Source organism: Aotus nancymaae, unplaced genomic scaffold, assembly GCF_030222135.1.
Source record: "Aotus nancymaae isolate 86718 unplaced genomic scaffold, 86718_ANA_hifiasm-v0.15.2.pri h1tg000117l, whole genome shotgun sequence".
Lineage (NCBI taxonomy): Eukaryota > Metazoa > Chordata > Mammalia > Primates > Aotidae > Aotus > Aotus nancymaae.
This window is the reverse complement of record NW_026988532.1, coordinates 1,905,053-1,928,741: the sequence shown is the minus strand read 5'-3', so window position 1 is coordinate 1,928,741 and position 23,689 is coordinate 1,905,053. Positions and strand designations below refer to the sequence as shown.

At 35.5% G+C, this 23,689-nt stretch overlaps 1 long non-coding RNA gene across 1 annotated transcript in view; it reads left to right on the top strand.

Annotated features, from left to right (window-relative positions):
- Positions 1 to 23,689, top strand: part of LOC105726882 (uncharacterized) — a 250,214-nt gene extending 226,525 nt beyond the window's left edge. Inside the window, exon 4 of the long non-coding RNA XR_010340630.1 lies at positions 23,620 to 23,689. This is a non-coding gene — a long non-coding RNA (uncharacterized LOC105726882). The remainder of the gene's footprint in view (positions 1 to 23,619) is intronic.

The following is a 23,689-nucleotide window of genomic DNA, read 5'->3' as shown; positions in this document are numbered from 1 at the left end:
AAAATTATAAAACAAACAAAAAGCCAAAACCAAACAAACAAATAAACAAGAAGTCCTAAGTGGACTTTAATCTAAAACAGTTATTTAAGGCAAAATAGAAATAATTTCACATTTAAATGTAGCATGAGAAATTCAATTATATCTATAATTCTAAGACAGTCTACAATGATTTTTGAAGTTTTACTTTTACTACAGAATAAAAAATAATTAAACTCGATGTCTACAAATTATATATGCTTATAAGTATCCAATCTTCTGGGTTTCTGATGGAACCCAGCAGAAGAAATAGGGTTTAGGGAATACAGGGTACAGGAGCAAGAATAAGAATGGGCAAATTGATATGTGCTACAAAAGGCACATCCAAGGTGGACTGTTGACAGTAGCAACGTCACTTTCGGTCACATTCTGTTGTCCTTACCTCAGTTGTATTGCCACTCCAAAATGCGGGGTATCTGGGAATATAGTTACCTGGGTACCTGGAAAGAAAAGGTCAGTTTAGTGAGGAGATAAATTGTTTATTCCACAGATATCTAATCTTTATGACTTATGGTGTCTTCACTCTCAAATAGAAATAATAATACTGTCATTACAGTGTGCATATAAAGTTTAGAGAAAATATATGTTAAAGACTTGGTCTGTTTATTTCACAAAATAAGTTTTTCACAAAATTCAGCATCAACTTTAGTCTTAATCTTATATGGCAGAGATGAATATGATGGTTCAATCATTGTGCATTACATGAGGTTAAAGTTAATGAAAACCTCATTATTTCAGCTGTGGGTTCACAGAAATAAATGAAGATTAAGAATAATTAAAAAAAAAAAAAAAGACAGGGGAGTGAGTTACTAAAACAAGGAGATTCCTTGAAAATATCCAATTGCAAGGATGTAAGCTTGACTTCAGAGACCAAAGAAGGTAGAAAACAGAGTGAACATGGCAAGTGTTGTGACAACCTTGTAGAACCCTAGAAACAGACACTGTTACATCAAGTAGTTTTACATGTTTACATTTTCCTTATTTCAAAATATTGTCAAAGACCCTATATCAACAGCTACTTACAGTCCTCCAGATGCTCATTAATTACAAATGAAATATTGCAAGTTTATTGAATCAAATCAAATTAGTAGAGAATCAGTAGAGGAAATCTGGCTTTTGACCAGGAGAATGTGCATTTTATTTTTTTTTAATACTGAATCTTAGCCTTCGGGTTCTAACTTAGCTGAGTGAACTGTTTAATAAAGGCAGTATCTTATCACCTCTCTGCAGTAAAGAGGTGGGTTGGAAGAATTAACCCTAAACATCCTGTCTCCTTCTCATGAAATTATCAGGCCTGCAGTTGCTGAATGTAGATTGTGAAGGGTGAATGATAGAACAATTAGCAAAAGAAATGCCTTAAAAAGGAACATAGTGTCAAGAGAGGTCACCAATTCTCAGAGTCAAAATTGAATACAGTAGATACAAGGGAAAGTAAACACAAGACTCAGAAATCCTTGAGGAAAGCCTTGACACAAGACTTCTAGTGTAGCTCCTAGTGTCAGATATGGATCATGGTGAATAGTAGAGAGTGGGCCTCCAATATACACTGTCAAGAAAGAGATTCCATTTTCCCTAACTCCAGGTAGAGCAAGAGTAGAATAGCTGTAGTTTTGATTGACAAATAGGGAGCTCTAAAAGACTCATCTTGACTAACAGAGAGCTCTAGAAGACCAAATGATTTTCAAAGGGCAGTGGAGTCTCAACTTGGCAGTTCCAGGCTGGATCCAACTTTCAGATCACTTTGGATTGACTCAGAGTATTTTAATTTGGGGGATATTTTACTTAAAAATCGATATTTATATGGCATATTTTGAGAAGTAGGATATCTGGCAATGTGTGGTCTACATTTTTCCATGTGATCAATTAGTTGGAGCAAACTGTAACTGATCATTTAGATACAGACTATGGTCTCAAGTTTATTACAATTCTTACCCCTTCCTGTTATATTACATTAGTTTTGCTTTACTTATTTTTATTACCCAACAAACCCTAACAATGTTTGATTTTGTGATCTGTGCTGTTAAAACCTCCGTAGCCTTTGCAATAGAACAGTTATGAGCATCAATATACTACTTCAGAAGTTCATATTTGAGTCATTCAACCCAGGGCACAATACATCACAACATTTAGGTATAGACTGAGATTGTAATGGACCAAGGAATATATAAAGCAACTAAACATGGGGAGAAAGTACATCAAACTTGACAATAGAATGCACAACTCCATGATATTAAATGAAACTAGAAGTTTCCTTCAGCTTCTAACAGGCATTGTTATCATTTTATTTTTCTTTAAAGGAAAGGAAGACAACTACCCATTTGATTCCCTCAGTCTAAGTTATGGAATAAATATTTATTCCAGTTAAATTGATCTTTAGCACTTTGAAAAACACTAATTATTGCTTATTTGGCCTAAGGTCAGGGCCATAGAGTGAAAGCTATGTTTGCTATAGAAAAATATGTTCCAGCTGGGTGCGGCGGTTCACACCTGTAATCCCAGCATTTTGAGAGGCTAAGGTGGGTGGATTGCTTGAGCCCAGGAGTTCGAGACCAGCCTGGGCAACACGACAAAACCCTGTATCTACAAAATATACAAAAATTAGCCAGGCTTGGTGGTTCATGCCTATGGTCCCAACTACTCTGGAGGCTGAGGTGGAAGGATCACTTGAGCCTGGGAAGTAAAGGCTGCAGTGAGCTGTGATCACACCACTGCACCCTAGCCTGGGTGACGGGAGTGAGACCCTATTTCAAGAAAGAAAAGGAAGTGTGTTGGAATTCCAAATGTATTTGAGTGAGATTGAATGTAATACTCCTTCAATCCCTCTAGGAAATTTCTTGGCTAGAGATTCATTGCCATAGAGAGCAGATACCCAAAAATATTTTTCTCAGATAAGAGAAAAATTCCTGGTAGACTATATTCAACATCTTAAATGACTTTCATTGATTTGCTAGGATCTGATAATAAGAAATACAACATTTTTTAATGTGGCTTGAATAAGTCAGAAAGTTGAACTTTTCATCCTTGCTGAGTTTGCCTGATGGTTAATGATCCCATTGGAAAACATAATGAAGTGTTTTGTTTTAGTACAATTCAAGCTTCCTTGGAAGCATACCTGTATTGCACCTGCCAACTTGCAGTCAGGTTAATTAGCTTGCAGTGTGAATGTGTTTCTCAGTCAGTTTAGCAATTCTGATAAGGAGGTGACAGGCACTTTCATGCTTCTATTTTCATACTGAGGTTTATTAAGTCTAAAATGCTGAAGAGAGTGAAGGTTGATAGTGATGTCGATGTTTTGCTGAAAAGTTCCTCCTATAATCTTTGAATAATTTTCAAACCAGAGTCTTTGTAAGCACTTTGAAATACTAAAGTAACAGAATGTCACAGTTTGGTAGAAAGTAAGGTTTTGGAAGAAGAGCCAAATATTATCATGGAATTAGCTATTGATTCCCATTATAGACTGAAGGTGATACTTAACCACATTGGTCAACTACTACCAAATTGAAGTACAAAAAAGTAAGCTATTTAAAACCATTTAAAGACTTCATATTCCCTTCTATATTACATCCCTTGGCGATGAGAATGGACTCAGCTGTTTGTGCTTCCTGCCAAGTTTAAAAGAAAGAAAGAAAAAATATGTATATACATATATATATTCTTTTTCACTGTATAAACCTCAAGCCACACTTTCATGTTTGTGTGTGTGTGTGTGTGTGTGTGTGTGTGCATCACCCTAAGCTGCACACAAGATGAGAACTCAGTATTTCTAGTATTTGTTGGCATAAGAAGCATAGGATCCTTAAAGAATTTATTTAAAAACAAATTACAGATGGCATTAGAAACAGTGAAGCAGACTGGGTATCAGTCTGTGGCAGCCCTAAGCACAGGTCCTGGAATGCCACTCAAACTTTTGCCAATAATGTGCTAAGTGTTGAACACTGGAGGGAGCCGTTGTGTTGGGAGATGTGGAGGCCAAGTAACTAGAAACATCTTCAGCCATTGCTTGTTCCTGAGAGTGTGTATGTGGAAGACCTGTAACAAGGTAGAAAGCACAGGATTTGGGCACAGGGAAGAGAACAACACTCACTGGGCTAGGTGGGGTTGTGGAGGGGAGAGGAAGGGAGGGACAGCGGGAGTCGGGGCAGGAGGTCGGGGAGGGATAACATGGGGAGAAATGCCAGATATAGGTGACGGGGCTAGAGAATGGAGGCAGCAAGCCACATTGCCATGTATGTACTTATGCAACAATCCTGCATGATCTGCACATGTACCCCAGAACCTAAAGCACAATTATATATATATATATATATATATATATATATATATGAAGAAAGCACAAGGTTTTTGTTTTCATTTGAGGGGTCAAATCTCTAATGCGAAACAGCTCAACTAGCTGTTTCCAGGCTTATAAGGCCATGTACAGGATATGCCACTTTGCCACTTTGTCCCTGTAGTTGCACAGAGAGGAACCTAAAACTGTAAGATGTTAGAAACTTGTCACAAGTATTTACCTATTCAGTGAAAGCGTTTTGGATATTTATTATTTTAGGTGATTGTCTAGATTTCAGGGATGTATAGGCTCTTCTCACTTACTCCATGAAGTCCTTTTATACAGTTTATTAGACAGTGAAGTTTTGAAAAGGAGGGGACAATAATTTAAATCAGAAAAGGAGCTAAAAGAAAAACAAAACCTCCTATATGTCTGATCCCACAATTGATAGGTGCTAGCAGATTAAAATTAGGCATGACTAATTTTAGGGGCTAAGCAGGTAATAAATGGGTCAGTACTAGATCATCAGGAATACATGATGGTTTCATTCCATGCTTTGGGTGGCAAAGTCATGGCAAGGCGGTAAAGACTGATGGCAGGTGATTATGTGACAAGAGAAAATGTCTGTAAGTCAAAATTTTAGAAGGGAGCAGAGTATCCATAAAAAAGGCACTCTTTCAACTGTTTATAAAAAGAAATGGAAGAATTCTTAAGTGTGAATTCCCAGTTCTCATAATAGCACCTTGTCTCTCCTTTCTCTTACCATTTTTGTTGATCCATCTCACATAACAACAACAACAGAATAACCAAAACCAAAAGTTTTCTTGCAGTCTTAAAGCCTTTATTGTGTATATGACATTACATAAATGCATAATTTAAAAACTTTAATAGTTTACTCATTGATTTATTCAGAAAACTGACTAAGCATGTAACAGATGTGAGATATTGTGCTAGGTGCTTCAGGTGAAATTATAAACAAAATACCCCATAAGTAATCCTTGAAAGCTCCTTTTCATTCACACCTTTTAATTCCTAAATATCCCTCGAGGCCTCCATTTGCTTCTATCTCCTAAATATCTCTAAAGATTTCCCTCACTCCAAACACAATAGAATGAAAGCGAATTTAGAAGGAACAAAAACAAATATGTCAATACTACATTCAAACAAATAAAAGGGAAATGAACCTGGAAAATGGTAGCCATGGGCCAAAGTAAACAGCTACTTACTATTCTTAAAGCATCTAGAACTTTCATAAATATGACCTCAGACACTAGCTTGCCAAACTGCATAAACAACAGATATGATCATGATGAAGAGGGTTGAATAGAAAAATGCTAAACCACTTTGAGAGACATCCTCAATAGCCAAACAGAAAGAAACATAAGTAACTGCTTCTGAGAAACCGAGTTACACATAATGAACAATATTTGTAAAAGTCTAAATTTTTAGATGCTTTCAGGTATTAGAATTAGCTTTTGTTATTGATGTTCCACTTACTGAATTACTAGTGAGAATACAAATCACAGCTGTTGCTTGAATGCATTTTTATTAGAAAAAGGCAAATTCCCTAAGATCTTCAATGTCAAATAATTGTTCACAACCAATTTTGTTTCTATGTTATATCTGGGAATGTAATACCTAGTTGAGTTCCCTATTCGTTTGAAGATATATCTTTTTCTACAAATATTTCTGGTTTGTTTCTTTAAGGATTTACTTAACTTTTTACTTACAACTGGATATCCTTTCTGATAGAGTTCTAAGGCAATATAAGCATGTGATACATCCTTTAAGTTCCATAAGAAAATATGCAGTGAAAAGCCCCAATTTATTCTATATTCATAATTCTCAACCTTGATCCCCAAAGAAAACAGTAGTCATCAGGTTCCTAGATAGCTCCTCTTTTATCTTTTCCTCAACAATATATTTAGAAAATTATTTAACATCAGCCTTTAATAAGTCACTTAAATTTGCATAAAATGTTATATATTGAGCCATTGAAAATGTATATTGATAAAAGAACATTATGAGAGGCCAAAAATATTTAAAAGGTAGTTTTACTAAATAATAACATGGTCTTGTTAATAAATTGCTTCACTGTTTTGCTGCTTATTGATGCTCTGTTTATCAATTAAGTGAACTAAATACATAATTTCTTCTAATAACATTTTTATAAGTTTATGGGTCTACCTAAATTTATTACTTTAATACTTATAGTACTAAAAGTGACTGATTCCAAGCAGCAGCAATGTGGGTTGGCAAAGATCTGAATTTAGATCACTGAATAAATAGATGCCAGAAAAGAGGAAACAGGGAGATGATAGGGCTGCTTGAACTTGAATATTACCATGACTTGTGTTTATCTAGTAAAGCCATTGAAGAGTGGTTCCCTTTGGTAAAGTGCCTAGTGCAGTCTATTTTTATGGCCCAAGAGAAGATACTTCTAACCACTCCACTTAATAGACTGTTTCCCAATCCATCTGATTTAATCATTTGGATATTGCTTCTCTGATAGTCAGCCTAAAATTTTCTTCACTTAATATTATCTGATTTCCTCTGCTTTTACTCTTTCATCACATTATTCTGGAGGAATAAGACTGACAGGTTTTAATGGATGTGTCTTGATGTATACCCTTAATCTGGGGTATTAAAATAATTAGGAAATTAAAAATATGCAATAATTCCTTATCTGTCTCATTAATTGCCTTAAATATTCCTATTATGATTTCACATTGGTCCCATGAGTAATGATATAAGAAAGAATTCATTACATTATAGAAAAAAATCCTACACATTTATTAGATTTATACCTATGGGTCAAAGTCCATTACAATGTTATCCCTGATTAATATTATTTTACTTCCCTGAGTTGCAATTATGCTTTGCATAATGGGTGATCAGAATTCAGTACAATAAAAGAGTCATGGAGGTCATATTTGAACAAGTGGAATGTGGTGAGTAATAGCTCTGAGGTTTAGAGTGATATTTAATATAAGCCCCATTATTTTTCTAATGTATATATCCTTTTTTTATCTAGAAATTAGAACATTATTAATGTTCAATGACATTATGCCCCTTTTATCAAATGGAAGTCTGAGACCTTTGCATGGCACACTGAAAGAATAAAAGCACCAGGTTTCAATGCTGTCACACAAGCTTGTAGGTGATGAAAAGTTAAATTTTAATTTGAGAAAAAAAAGTGGATCACAAAATGCATATATCTTTGAAAATCTTACCTTGATAATCTATTTCACTGATCAAGGCACATTTTTGCCAAAAAAAAAAAAAAAAAAAACCACACAAAACAAAGTACACAACTATAACTAGTTTATATCGTTTATACACAGAAAAAAAATCTGGAAGAACACATATTCACAGTTCTTGTTTGTAAGTTGGTTAGCTGGCATTACTTCAGGGACATTTCTCCCCTGCAAGAAGGCAGATGAGAGCAGTTGGGGGTAGCTGGGAACCCCAACTTTCCAAGCCACAATTCTTTTTTTTGCTGACAGTTACTACACTCCTAGAAAATACATTGGAATCCCAAGACAGAAGCAATTTAAAAGGACATCTGATTGCACAACAGATAATTTAGATACAGACTTTGTCAGGATATAATACTGAGAAAAGTAAATCTGCCCTATGAGATATAATATAAAGGTAAGAATTCTGGAAAACATTCCAAAAGAGTCTCCCTATAGGAACAGGAAAAAATAAGCCCCTGCTTTCCCAAGCCTCTTCTATCTGGAGTCAGTTACTCTTGTCCAAATGCAGTTTTAACTGTACCATATTCTCAGCTAGTTTAGAAACAGAGAATAAATCAGCAATTTCAGATTTAATGACTGCTTGGGCAGGGAATTTATGTACCTCTCTTTCCTATCTTGCAATCTCTTCTACCTTTTTCTTATCCAGCAATTTAGTTCCTATGGACTGCAACTCAGAGGCAGTAAGCTCAGTTCCCTTAGCAGCAACACCAATGCCAGGACAGGTACTTTCTAATCTTCTATGATGGGGTGTTAAGTCTCACCCTCTATACCTCCAGTCACAGACATCCTTCTAGTAAATGAAAAGGTTGTCAGAAATAATGTTTTTTTTTTACCCAAATGTTTGCTATTTTTTAGAGTATCATTTTCTACAGGCATTACCTACCACATGGAACAACTTTAGGTTTCTGTGATCAGCCAAAAGTTGCCTGAACTTGCTATGACTATTTGAATATTTTTCCACTGGAATTCTCTGCTGTCCCTCATGCACCCACACCTAATTAATATTTTTCCACCCTCTCCTAAGACCAGTATATCTTATATACACATCATCAGAATAACTTTGGTAGTAAACTGATATTCAGATGGAGATTGGTACTCATTTTCCCTTAACCAATTACTTTGCATTTCAAGGGCCAGGGGTTTCTTCAAGAGCAGAAACATTAGGGAAATCCCTAACTATAAGTTATTGGCTCAATTGCAGCGATTATTAATTTGAGTGGGCATCAGTTTCTTGTCATATAGAATCTCTGGGCAAAAGCTATTGTAGGAGGGACTATATAACATATCTTTCCACACTGATACCCTTTGGAGAACAAAAGGAAGTGGGACAGAGGTTAAATTTTCAGGATGCCTAGGACACCAGTCATAAACCAGGCAAACTAAGTTAATAACCATTCTAGCTATTAGGTTTCTGGTCCCCGAATCAGGGAATAAATTTTTGCATAAATTTATTTAATGTTTATTTGAATTACAATATACTAGGCAATTTGCTGGGCCCTGGAGCTACACAGAGATTCAGGAAGACATAATATTTACCTTTACAGACCTTGTTTCCTAATAGTGAAAGCAATTGTACAATTGTAAGTATGATGAGAACTATAAAACAACTAGAAAAATATGATGGGAAAGTATAACTTGGGAGTGTCAAACTAAAAAAAAAATAGAGAAAAATATCTCCAAATATGTTTTTTGTTTTTGTTTTGAGATGGAGTCTTGCTCTGTCACCAGGCTGGAGTGCAGTGGCACAGTCTCTGCTCACTGCAACCTCCGCCTCCTGGGTTCAAGAGATTCTTCCACCTCAGCCTCCCAAGTAGCTGGAACCACAGGCGCATGCCACCACACCCGGCTAATTTTTTTGTATTTTTAGTAGATTCCGGATTTCACCGTGTTGGCCAGGATGGTCTGGATCTCTTGACCTCGTGATATGCCCGCCTCGGCCTCCCAAAGTGCTGGGATTACAGGCATGAGCCACCGCACCTGGCCATATGTTTTTATTTAGGATGGAGAAATGAGAATTAAAACTGGAATGCATAGAATGGCAAACCAAAAGTACATTTGGTGTGGGAAGATTGAAGGAAAGTTTTTATTAGCAAAAAGGAAGAGGTTCAAATAAACTGCTTAGAATGAGAGTTCATTGGTCCAGAAGCTCAAAGCCGGAGTTGTCATCTATTCATTGGTGGAGATACTATTACTGGGCAAGTGTCATTTTGAGAGCATCTTATCTAAATTACCACTGTAGTCCTAAAGAATTTCTAGAGATTTAACTTATCATAGTAGCATATGTATCTGCACAAAATATGCAAGCCATGTAAAGGAGATGCATGAAGGGCATGAAGGTATTTTTTTTTTTTTTTTTAGAGACAGGGTTTCCCCATTTTGGTCAGGCTGGTCTCGAACTCCCAACCTCAGGTGATCTACCTGCCTAGGCCTCCCAAAGTGCTGGGATTACAGGCATGAGCCACTGCGCCTGGCTTTCTTTTTTTTTTTTAGACAGAGTTTCATTCTGTCACCTAGGCTGGAGTGCAGTAGTGCAATCTTGGCTCACTGTAACCTCCGCCTCCCAGATTCAAGCAATTCTCCTGCCTCGGCCTCCCAAGTAGCTAGGACTACAGGTGCACACTGCCAAGTCCCGCTGTTTTGTTTTGGTTTTTTGTATTTAGTAGAGATGGGGTTTCACCGTGTTGCTCAGGCTGGTCTCGAACTCCTGAGCTCAGGCAATCCTCCTGCCTCCGCCTCCCAAAGTGCTAGCATTACAAGCATGAGTCATGGTGCCTGGCCAACATGAAGGGATTTCTTGTGGGGATTTTAGAAAGTCCTTGGAAACAGTTTTTATGTCATGCATGAAAATGTGAGCCTCCTCTATCTGCAAGCCTTCTCAGCCCTATTTTGTCTGAGTCTGACAGCTGTGACTTCATCCTGGTATCTGCAAGGATGCTAGCCTAGCTTTGGAAATCAGGGAGAAAACATCTGGAAAATGGACATATAAGCCAAAACCTCAAAATGAGAGTGAGACAAAACTATGCAATACTGACCAAGATGGCTTCACACCTTAACTAAACTTTAGATGGGCTGCCTAGTGACTCTAGGTCTCAGATCTTTTCTTTGAGCATTTACTTTAGCAAGCTTATAATCACAAATTCTTTCTCTGCCTCCTTTGACATGTAAATCTTCTCCCAGCCTCTTGGCAGGTTTCCCAAAAAGGAATGTTTTTCTCAAGAACCTAGGAGCCATCCCTTTGCAATGCAATCACCAAAGGACGAAGTACCGCAATTTATCTGCCAGTTTCTGTGGGAGGGTAGAAGCCTAACTTAGATAAGTATAATTAGCAAACGTAGATGGCCTAACAACACTGACTACCTCCCACCTGGTGTCCTTTAGTGCCTCACCTCAGCTTTTTTTTTGTTTTTTGTTTCAGCTGAGCTCAATTTGGCCACTCTTCTGTATTGCCATAGTCTCTCTCCACTAATGCAAGAGTTTCAAATAAAGTCTCTCTTGCTCGTTTACCTCTATCCGGTACACATGTTCATTGACAAAACTCAACTAAAAATGGGGAATGTGGGACTTTTAAGGAATAGAGGGATAACCAGTATGGTTAAGGTATAGAGAATGAAAAGTTTGGTTAGTATTTTTTATGTTGCTGGAAGGGGCAGAACAACATTCAATTATTAAGACATTGTAGAGAAAATAATTCATTTGTTGCTGTTTTCATTAAACTTCTATAATCTAAGCCTTAAATATTTTGTCCTGATGAATTCTTTCTTTACTACCAGGTTTCACTAAACCATTGTTTAAGTTGAGCCATTAGTTCAACAATGTAATTAAATTATGTATAGCATAAATTATGCTATTTGTATTAGAATGCAAAGGAAGGAAGGAAAGAAAGGAGAAGGAGGGAGGCAGGGAGGGAGAAAGCGGGGAGAAAAGGAGGGAGGCAGGGAGGGATGGGAAGATAGAAAAGATAAAAGAGTTAAAGGAATGCTTTATGACTCTTGGAATTTAAAATCAAAGTGAGGCATTTATACAAAAATATCCCAAACGAATGTTCAATGAAGGACCAAGAAGACAGATATTTTCAAACTGATACTGTCTGTTAAAATATATTTGAAATTCATACCATTCCTACTTGTTATATATATTTAGTTACTGGTCAACTTTACAAACTTTTCCTACTTATTTTTTAAATTATTTTTCATTTTTATAGCTATATAATTGTCTCAACTGAATAGAATTTGATAAATCTCTTAAATGATTTCTCATGACATCACCCTAACATTACTCAGTAGCACAGTAACTCTGATTCAAATGGTCACATCCTTTGCCATGCCCTCCTTTCTGTCTTTTAAATATTAAGATTTGGTCTACTTTGTAAAAATCATCCCTTTGGTGAACATTTATTGATATCTACAAAGATTATTATGGAAGAGCCCTAAGATTTTCTCCCTTCAGGCCTACTTCATACTTCAAGAAATAAAACACTGCTATGACTCTATGAGCAGGCAGTTAATGAGAATATATTCACTATCATAATACAGGAGAGAGCCTTTGTTTGTGAAATGGAAAAGTTAGGTTATAATTCTCAACCCTGGCTTCCAATTAGAGTCACAGGGAGGAACTTTTTAAATACTAAAGAGAATGAGCTACATCTACAGAAATACAACTTGAATTGTTTTGTGATATAGCTAGGGTATCAACATTTTAATTTCATACAGTTATTCCTTGATATTCATGAAAAATTGGTTCCAGAACTCCCTCAAATACCAAAATCCATGGATGCTCAAGTCCCTTATACAAAATGGTGTAGTATTTGCATATAACCTACCCATATCCTCCTCTTTAAATTATCTCTAAATTATTAATGCAATGTAGAAAAATTGTATTGAGTACCTAATACAATGTGAATGTATGCAAATAGTTGTTATCTAGTATGGTTTAAAGAATAAGAAGAAATTGTCTACATGTTTAGTACAGATGCAATTTTTATTACATTTTTAATCCACAGTTGGTTGAATCCACAGATGTGGAACCCATAGATACAAAGTGCCAACTGTATATATATATTTTTCTATGTCCCCAGGGGAATCTAATGTGCAGTCCTCGTTGCACACAATCATGTGTCTACGAGTCTATGTAAGACAATCTCTCCTGATCTTTGTTTATCAGGAGGGCCTTTTACACTTCTCCTCATGGCTTTACAGAGGATCTTCTCTAGTTCCAACCTGGGAGATATTAGGGAGAAAAATTTAGTGTTTTTCTTTCCTCATTACTGATTGCTCCCCACAGCAGGGAAGAATGTGTAACAATGTGGCATTCATTGAGCATATCTCAAATACTTGTCTGGAGTTTGGCTTTCAGCCAGTTGTAGCTGTTTGCCCTTTAGACAATCATGACTAAGTTAAATTATTTATTTCTCATGTGGTTCAGCCTAGTTTATTAAAGTTCTGTAAGTTATTTATGGCAAAAGTCTCTGTAGGTAATAACATGCTCTTTGCCAGCATCTTTCTATGTTGATATATTTCTCCCATTTAGGTGGAATGAATGGTTCAAAAGAAAATTTGTAATCCTGGAACCCTTGGTTAAATATCATATTAATGTTAGCTACTCTAATACCATCACATAAATTTGCTGTATAAAGATAATTCTATCTAATTCAACTCATGCTCTAAATATGATATAAGAAATATTTTAACATAATTAAATAACATGATAATACTATTAAAAACAGTACTGGTGATGTTACCACTAATACTAATAAATATTACTTATAGCTTCAACGTATTATTTTCAATTTCTATTCATTTTCTCATTTAATCTTCACTATAAATCTGAAATAAATATATTAGACCCATTTTTAGATGAGAAAATTGAGGCTCAAATAGTTTAGGAAATAAAGCTAAAATTTGAAACAAAAACTGTCAAACTTTAAAACGTGATGTTCTTAGTAAATATTAAATTAAATATAAATTTTTACTATAGTAAATATTAATAGCTACTATTTATTGATTGCCATCATGTGCATGATATTCAGCAGATGATTACTGATTCTCACATTACTGCTATAAATTAGACCTTAATATTTCCATATTACAGACAAAAAATCTGAGACACTGGCAATTTGCATGAATTGCTCAAGGCCTCCTCACAATTTGGTTACACATCTGAGTCTGCAATCTCTAAAATTCATTCAGGAATAATGACTTGTTAATAAAAAGGAATAGAAATGCCTGTAGCACCAGGCAGAAGCACAGGAGAATATAAAGAGATGAGCCAAGAAACCAAATTATGTAAAGTCTTTCAGTAGTCATTCTTTCAAGTTTACATAACAAATAGCCACACATATACATCACTTTCATTGACTATAAACTCTTCCAGATGCTTTATATATATATAAAAAGATAGAATCCAACCTTTTCATTCCATCACGCTCTTGACCATTGCTTTTCATTTCTGACATCATGTATTCCGTATCACATAAATTAAAACCCTTTTACACAAAAATAAAGAGTAAGTATTTATCTAAACTGCATGTCTGAAAGGAGAAATATTAATCTGATGACTTGTCTTTTAGGAGTCCACAGAGGTTGAGCTCATACAAAAGAAAGGTGTTTAGATTTTAGATTCTTAGTAATTTTACTTTTAGTACACATTAAACTATGAACAGGGAGAAATAAAGGGAAATGAGTATATACTTTTAAAAATTTCCAGCCAGGCACGGTGGCTCATGCCTGTAATCCCAGCACTTTGGGAGGCCAAGGCGGGCAGATCACGAGGTCAAGAGATCGAGACCATCCTGGCCAACATGGTGAAACCCCATCTCTACTAAAAAAATAAAAATACAAAAAATAGCCGGGCTTGGTGGCACATGCCTGTGGTCCCAGCTACTCGGGAGGCTGGGGTGGAAGAATCGCTTGAATCCAGGAGATGGAGGTTGCAGTGAGCCGAGGTTGCGCCATTGCACTCCAGCCTGGCGATAGAGCAAGACTCCGTCTCAAAAAAAAAAAAAAAAAAATTTCCCAGGTGACTCAATATATCCGAAAATCAAACATATTCCTAATCTGGAGCATTGCAGAAAAAAATAAGATCAAGTACACCTATAAGACATGAGATAAGAGAACAACCAGGTTCCACATGCCCATAAAATTGGGTCAACTTTTATACCAGAACTTGAATAATAGAGAATTACAAAGACAATGAGCTTCTGGAACACAGAATTACTCCTTATGTCTTCTGTTTCTCACTCAGCGTTTTTGACAGTAAGTAGTTAGATGTTCAGTTATCAATTCAAAAATGCATATTTCTTATATTATACTCAACTAATTATAGAAGGACACTGAGAAAAGTATGGTTTTAAATTTTCCAATTAGCATTAAGGAGTGACAAATTAGGTCATCTCTAAACAGATTCTTCCTTGAGCATCCCATATTTGCAAGTGCTGTTACTTAATTCTTACATTGTTTTCCATTTCTAGCACCCATTGTTTTCTTTGCAAAACTCACTTGTAAGTATATTTATAAGTATACATTTATTTGTTTCTTTACTTAATACTTGTTTCCCCATTAGAAAACCAGCTTCATAGAACAAGGAAGCAAATCAATTTGTTCGCCAGTATATTGCCTAGCAATATACCTGGATATAGAAAATTTCTATAAAATGCCTTGAATAGGTGATTAATCTGTTATCTTCAATACATGCTACTTCTTTATTCCTCTAACATTAAAGTAGATATGAAACAAAGATACTAATAGGAGAACAAATTAACAAATGTAATTAAATTACCTAAATATATACATATGCCACATAAAATGTAAAGGTGAGAATTAAGTCATTAAGCAATTATCAGTATAATATACAAAGGTTATGTGTACAATGTTTATTATTAATATTATTATTCTACCAGAAAAGTTAAAAATAATTTTCGAATGCATTCAGCTGACTTCTGGGTGACAGCTCACAGGTAAATTAAATCTGTCAAAACTTGGGAAAAATTCCAACACTGGAAGCTAAGGAATGCTATTAAAGTAACAAGAACTGAGAAATTAGTGCTTGAAAATGCAGATGTGACCAGACTAAGGAAAGCCACCACTTCCACTTCTAAGGAGACACCAAGCCACTCAAAAATAAGAAAGTAAAAAATCTTGGCGGTATAATTGAAAACTGGTTATAGAAACTCGACCCATAGCCGTAAACTTAATTCAGGTTCATCAAGCCAAAACTGAAGGGGAAAAAATAAATAACAGAATAAAAACACTAAAACTTACAGTGATAATACTCCTAATAAAAAATATAATAAAATAGCTATAATAGTGACTATAATAGCTCACATGTATTAGACAATTCTCACATTCTGGGACTTGGGGAAGTTCGTATGTATTATTTGTGACTTGCAGCAACTCTTCGAAGTATATGCTATTGTCATCAACCTATTGCAGAAAGGTAAAGTAATTTGCCTAAGATATCATAGGTAGTAACTGGAGGATGAAGGTTAAACCTAGGTAATACCTCTCTTACTATTACTCTCAGGCTGAATTGCTAAAAAAACTATATTCCAACCAGCCTTTCAGCTTAAGATCTGGTTGAAGGATATGGATAAAAATGTGGTAAAATGTAGGGTATTGATTTATTAAAAGAGAATGTATTTTGTTTTGGCAGTGAGTTTTTAGATATGACACCAAAAGCTCTGTCCATGAAAAAAAGTTGATAGAATTTATTAAACAACAACAACAACAAATACTTCTGCACTGTGAGAAACGTTATTAATAGAATAAAAAAAGTCACAGGAAATTACAAATATTTGGAAAATGCATATAAAATAGAGAACTTCAATCCAAAATATGCAAAGCACCCTTAAATTTTTACAAAAAGAACCCAATTAAATATGGACAAAAATCTAACAGACACATCACCAATTAAGACATACAGGCTGGGTGTGGTGACTCACGACTGTAATCCCAGCACTTTGGGAGGCCGAGGCGGGTGGATCACCTGAGGTTGGGAGTTTGAGATCAACTTGAGCAACATGGAGAAACCCTGTCTCCACTAAAAATACAAAATTTGCCAGGTGTGGTGGTGCATGCCTATAATCCCAGCTACTTGGGATGCTGAGTCAGGAGAATCACTTGAACCAGGGAAGCAGAGGTTGCAGTGAGCCAAGATTGTGCCATTGCACTCCAGCCTGGGCAACAAAAGCAAAACACTGTCTCAAAAAAAGAAAAAAAAAGGGATACAAAAGGCATACAAGCATATGAAAAGATGTTCAACATAACTTAGGAAACTGCAAAAACAAAATGACAATGTAATACCACTGCATACCATTAGAATGGGTAAAATCCAAAAATCTTTACAATACAAACTGCTGGAAAGGATGTGGAGTAACAGGAACTCTCATTCATTGCTGTTGTGAAAGCAAACTTGTATAGCCACTTTGTGGGAGAATTTGGCAGTCATGTAGAAAGCTAACCATATTCTAATCACACAGTTTGTCAGTTAAGCACCTAGATATTTACCCAACTGATTTTAGTTGTATGACCACACAAAAATCTGCATGTGAATGTCTATAGCACCTTTATTGATAATTGTCAAAAACTGAAATTAAGGTATCACAACAAAGTGGGGGAAACGTGCTGACCCAACTAACTGTGGTAATGAATAGAATATGTAAGACTGAAGTAAAAAAGACCTACACATAAGCCTGTATTCCAATAGGTAAAGTTTCTTCCCATAAGCATACAGGTTATTAATTCTTATATTGTTTTACACGTATACTGAAATTTAAAAATTAAGTAAATGACTGGCAGATACTGGGAGCCAGGTTTCTTGCTGTTGGAGTTGGAATTTACAGATAAACAAAGGGAGGAGGCTAGAATGATCCATGTGATGATACATTAGAGTTGGAGACATCAGCATGAACTCTTGTTTGGTGTAATATAGGTGCGGACTACATGCAGAAACATTTCTAGATAAGAATAGATGCATGAATTAGTACACATGCAATGTATTTTTCTGCTCTATCAGATGAAAATGCCTAGAAGCAACAATACTCCAGTAACAATCCTAGCACCCAGATCTTAGTTTCCGATACCATTTTTGAATGGAAGCAACAAGGGATTCTTGGGGAGATGGTTGAATAGGAAAAAATAAAAATGAAAAGCCCACCCCCCCCAAAAAAAAACTACAAAAAACTTTCGTTGATGTGGTTACGTCAGAGGTCAGAGGGACCAGAGGGACACAGGAGCCAATAGAAAGAGCTCCCAATGGCCAAAGTTGGTACAATTTGTGCCTAAATATCAACAATTAAATTAATATTTGATTATAATATAAAATATATATAAAGGCATAATTATATAAAAAAGTATAAAAAATGTAGAATAAGAGACAAATATCTCTTGCAGAAAAAGTCCCAGTAATTGATATAGATGCCATATCCTCAACAACAAGAAGCATAAATCCAAATTTTTTTAAGTGTAGGCTATGCATAGTAATTCTTTCTAAAGCACATAGAATGGAAAGAGGGGAAAGATTAAGTTTACATGAGAAAATCTGACAACAGTACCTCAGCCAGATGATCAATGTCAGTGTAAACAGTGATAAATCATGTTGCTGGTGTAGCTCTTGGAAATGAAGGAATAAAAATGGTACCTTAGTCATGGGTTTTCCTCCACAAAATCACAACATCAATCTTATGAGAAAACACCAGACAGATCTCAACAGAGGGTATCCCACAAGATCCTTGAGCAATAGTCCTCACATTTTTCAAGGTCATCAAAAACAAGGAAAGATTAAAACAACTAATAGGAGTTTAAAGAGACATGATAAGTAAATGTCAGATCCTGGATAAGATCTTAGATTTTTTTATGTAAAAAGACTTTACATAAAAACTAAAGAAATAAAAATAAATTGTATACTTTCATCAATAATGATGTATTGATTTTGGTTTACTCTTTGTGACAATTGTGTTATACTAACATAAGATATTAACAATAGGGAAAACTGAGTGAGATGGTCTTTGAGATAGTAAAAATATCAGTGATTGCTAGTGGTCTGGGGTTAAATAGGCAATACATGGAATGTTTTTAGGGCCGTGTAAGTATTTGTTTGACAGTGTAATGGTATACATGAAATTATACATGTTTCTAAATCCACTGCTAACTCCTCAATTTTTCCTTAAATTTACAACTCTTCTAAAATATCTTTAGGCAGGCACAGTGGTGCACACCTGTAATCCTAGTACTTTGGGAACACAAGGTGGGAGCATCACTTGAAGCCAAGAGTTAGAGACCAACATGTACAGTAAAGTGAGACCTTTGTCTCTACAAAAAATGAAAAAATTAAACAATAATCTGGTATGGTGACTTGCACCACCCAGCTACTCTGGAGGCTAAGGCAAGAGGATTGCTTTGAGACCAAGAGTTCAAGGTTACAGTGAGCTATGATGGTGCCACTGTACTCCAGCCTGACAGAGTGAGATTCTAGCTCAAAAAATAAATATATTAATTAATCAATTAATTAAACAAACTAAATATATTTAAAATGCATTTATAAAGGAAACTTAACATTCTATTTCAGAGAAACAATCTCAACATATTCACAGAATTCAGCTCTCTACCTCATACAGTAACTAGAATGGCCCTGGAGGATATCAGTGAATGACTGCGCTGGAATAAGTAGCAACAATTGTAGCCACCAGTGGCATTTTGCTAGAACAGCTCAATACATTACGTAGCTATTGACCTAAAAAAACTCATTGTTTCTTATCCTTACAAGAAAAGAAGATTAGTAATGCTTTGCATGCAATTAGAATAAAAGACATTATCCTTTTAGTTTTGGCATGAAGCATGAGGCTATATTAACTCTCCCGTCTTCAGTCATAATGTAGTCTGAGGATATCTGGACTACATGGATATCCCTGCTTTCTTTTCCTGTGGCTGCTATAATAAATTATTACAAACTTGGTAGCTTAAACAACAGAAATGGAGTCATTCTTAGCTCTGGATGCCAGAAGTCTGAAAAGTCTTCTATTTAAAAATAGAAATAGAAAAGTTTTCTATTTAAAAAAGTAGATGGAAGAGCTAATAGGAGAATCCAAAGCCAAAAATCAAAGCTCCAGGAGATGAAAATGAGTGTGTGCAATATGGGTATGCTTCTACAAAAATTATGATCTAAAGGAAGTGACACTATCTGAATTCTTCTAATGCCAGAAGTCTAATCAGGATGTACTGAGAACACACGCCTCTGAAAGGAGGAAAGTTATGAAGAATCTGCTTCATCTCTTCCAGCTTCTGTGGCTGTTGATAATCCTCAGCTTATGGCCACATCTCTTTCTCTGCTCCATCTTCAGGTTACCTGTCCTGTCAAATCTACTTTCCATTCTGTCTGATCAACTTCTTCCCCTCTCTTATAAGTATGCGTGTGATTATATTTAGGGTCCACCAAATAATCCAGTATAAATCTCTTATCTAAATATTTTTAATCATATATTTTGCCATATAAGTTAGTATTTTTATATGTAATATACTTACCATTTGAGTTTATTAGTCAACTTTCACTCTTTTGCCATACAAAGTAAAATTTACTAGTTCTAGGCATTAGGATATTGACATGTCTTTGTGGCTACCATTCAGTCTACCGTAATCTCACAGATTATCCTACTAAATTACTGTATGAGTGGCATCATATCAACCAAAGTAGATGAGTAGGAACTAGCCACCAAATTAGATGTTTCCTTAGCTTCATGTGCTCCAAAGACTTTAAGATAACCATATGATAATTGAGGGGCCCACCACATGAGTATAAATTTAAAGATCTGATGATTTTGGCTAAAAAGTAATTCTCCTCTAAGGTAAAGAACAAATAAAGAGGATTCTAGAGAAAAAAAAATAATGTTATTAGCTGGCCTGCAATCTATTCTCTCCTTTGTCCTTAAAAAGAAAAATATGCCCTAATTAAAAGCCTTTGTATAGAGGCTAATGAAATTCCTCCATGTATTATGAACTCTAGAGTTAGAGTTCTTGCCTATAAGACACTTTCAGCCAGACATACCTGACCTATCCATGTTGCTTATTGTAATTAAAAATATGATATTTGGATTTATGGAGTAGCACTCTGGAAAATGTCATAAAAGCTATGTAATTATCAAAGCATAAAATGCATACTTTGGTCATGGAGTTTGTGAATAAAATAGCTCCTATGTAAGTTATGTTCTGTATGCATTACTTGGAAACTGCATGTTACATCAGTGGAAGGTGCTAATGCAGCAAGGAAAGGTCTGGGGAGCAGCATTGGCAGGAGGTCCCAGGACTGCACTTCTCCACATTGTGCCTGAGCCTTGTATTGTTGTCATTATCTATAAACTTCAGCACTTGGTATATTTTGGATTTTTATTAGTCTGGTTTGGACAATCTGATCCTTTGTATTTTTCCAGGAACAATTATGTAAGGCATATAAAATAGTTTAAATCAATACTATTTATTTTTATAGTGCTAGAACTTTAGTATGTAAAATACATGTGTCTGGAAACCAAGTGGTGAAAATAAGAATAGTCTTACCTACCGTCATCTCCAGTGTACTACCTTGGATGAGTGTATTTATTGTCTCTTCAAGTCCAGAATCTGCAAGGCAGGTTACCAGGTCTTGGTTCTCAAAGGGGAAACCTTCTGCCAGAGGATACAGCAAGAGTTTCAGTCAATGGTAACTATAGCTTCCCTAGGCATTTTGCAGTCCTGTTTTAAAAGAACAATAGAGAAGAAGGAGATTCACCATCTTGGTAAGGAATCCAGATGTAAGGAATCCAGACTACCAGAAGGTGATAGGGCTGCTGGGATGCAGTGGAAGCAGAGAGGGAAAAGCTTGGTGCCCACGTTACCCACTTGTGTTCCTCTGAGTACTCTTTTGTCCACTTTGACAATTAATGAACAAAAGGACCAACTCTGGCCAAAGAAAGGCACTGTATGTGTGGTTTAAGGGTCTGAATCACACAAACAGGTGAGCCAAAATGACCACTAGAGACGCTAAGTGACAGTGCGGGTGAACAAGACTGGACAGAGAAGAGAAACATTGACTTACCAGTTCTGGCTTTAAAACAGCCTTTGCGTAATTCATCCCACCAACTTTCCATTTCTGTCTCTTCTGGAAGAAAGGTCCATTGGAATCCTGGAGTGGTTCTCCATAACCTCTATGAAGAGCAGCACAAAGGGTGAGTGGCAATGGATGCTGAGATAAATTGTCCAGTTAGCCCTTCAGGAAAAAAGGACTTATCCTCCCAATTCATTGGAGTGCTGGGGAAATATGGCCCTCAACCGTCAACCTTCTTCGGGGATTGCCTCAACTAAACAAAACTGCCTCACCCAAACTCACGTCTCTTTCCAGGGCAATCCTCATCCAATAACAGAGATGTCAACCTCAAAAGGTCCACTTGCCTCATCCCAACGGAGATAATCATAGATTGAGAGCTCCTGATTAGATCCGTTGTAAACTTCTTTGAGACTACATGAATACTTCATCTTCTCCCTCTGCTCGATGCTGCTTCTTTCCTCTCCCTGATACGTATTGTAAACACTAATGTCTATTTCAGAATCTGCTACTGAGGAAATACAACTTGCAGCAACATCCAAACCTTATCCAAAAATAAGTTTTTTCTACTAGTAAGTGTAGTTGTGAAAGAAAAAAAAAAGAGTATAATTCTCCCTTATAGTTTTAAATTGTCCATCTTTTTTCTCCTCCCCATGTCTATTTCCAAAAGGTCAATATGGCCATGAAATTTAGGATCTCACCCAATCCCATTCTAATTTTCCTTTTCCAAATGGTCACTCTGACCTTAATATACTATTTGAATTCATTTTATTTTTCTTTTTCTGTATGATACACTATGTCTTTGAAATATGTCCATATATGTGGTATCCATGAGATTATTAAAGTCATCAGAATAAATAAGATTGGAGAGAGAACAACAGAGGGAAAGGGAAGGAGAGAGGGAGGCAGAGAGGCAGAGAAAGGGACAGAGAAACTGAGATAATAGAAATAGTAAAGAAAGAAGGAAATCAAGGAATAAATACTAGAGAATTTCTACTGTTAGGAAAAGAAAGAAGGAAGGGTGAGAGCTAGTTTTCTTCATTTGCAAAACAAAAGTCTTAGAAAAGTTTTCTATTTAAAAAACCAGATGGAAGAGCTAATAGGAGAATCCAAAGCCAAAAATCAAAGCTCCAGGAGATGAAAATGAGTGTGTGCAATATGGGTATACTTCTACAAAAATTATGATCTAAAGGAAGTGACACTATCTGAATTCTTCTAAGATTGCTTTATCCAAATATTCCATGGTTTAAGAAAATAAAATAAAGGGCAGTTATCTTGAGCTGAGACAAATGAAAGTTTTGCTTTTGCTTTCATAATTAAAACCTGACATTTTATAGTATTTTGAAATATATTTGAGAAAAAAATACTAAAAATGTTTGATTATCAATTTGAAACTTTGTTGAGAAATTTACAACCTTTTTTCCTCCATCTATGACTTAATAATTCACTTTTATAGTCATTATGAAGTTCCCATTTATGTGTCCATTATATTAGCAGCACACTATATTTTAACCTTCAAAATAAACTCTAAACATTTACAGATTCAAATTCCCATAGGTATCTTTAAATCTAATTTATATATTCTTGTGTTAAATTGCATATTTTCTCCCATTTTCTTCTTTTCTAATAAGATTTCCTGGGTAATGAAACTTTTATGCTTCAGTGTTTTCATTTTGCATTTATTCAGTGAAATCATTTTGAAAGTCCTGGTGTGCACTCAGGCTAATTAATGCATTTAGAGGGTATTATTATAATTTCAAACATTCCTATCAGGATCAAAAGTGGGCCCTTTCTCTCCAAGCACTTTCTAAGTCTATTTTCTGTTTTTATTTTATCTTAGCGTTTGTAACTCTTACATAGTTTTAATGTATAATTTTAAGTAACTATATATTGAAATGTCATATATAATTTTAAATAAATACATATTTAAATTTAATATAATTTTAATAAAAACATATATTTATTTAATATGTTATTGTCTATCTCTTCCACCAGAAAGCAGTCTCTGTGGGAACCAGAGAGCAGTTTTATTCTCTACAACAGCACTTCGAAGAACAGAGACCAG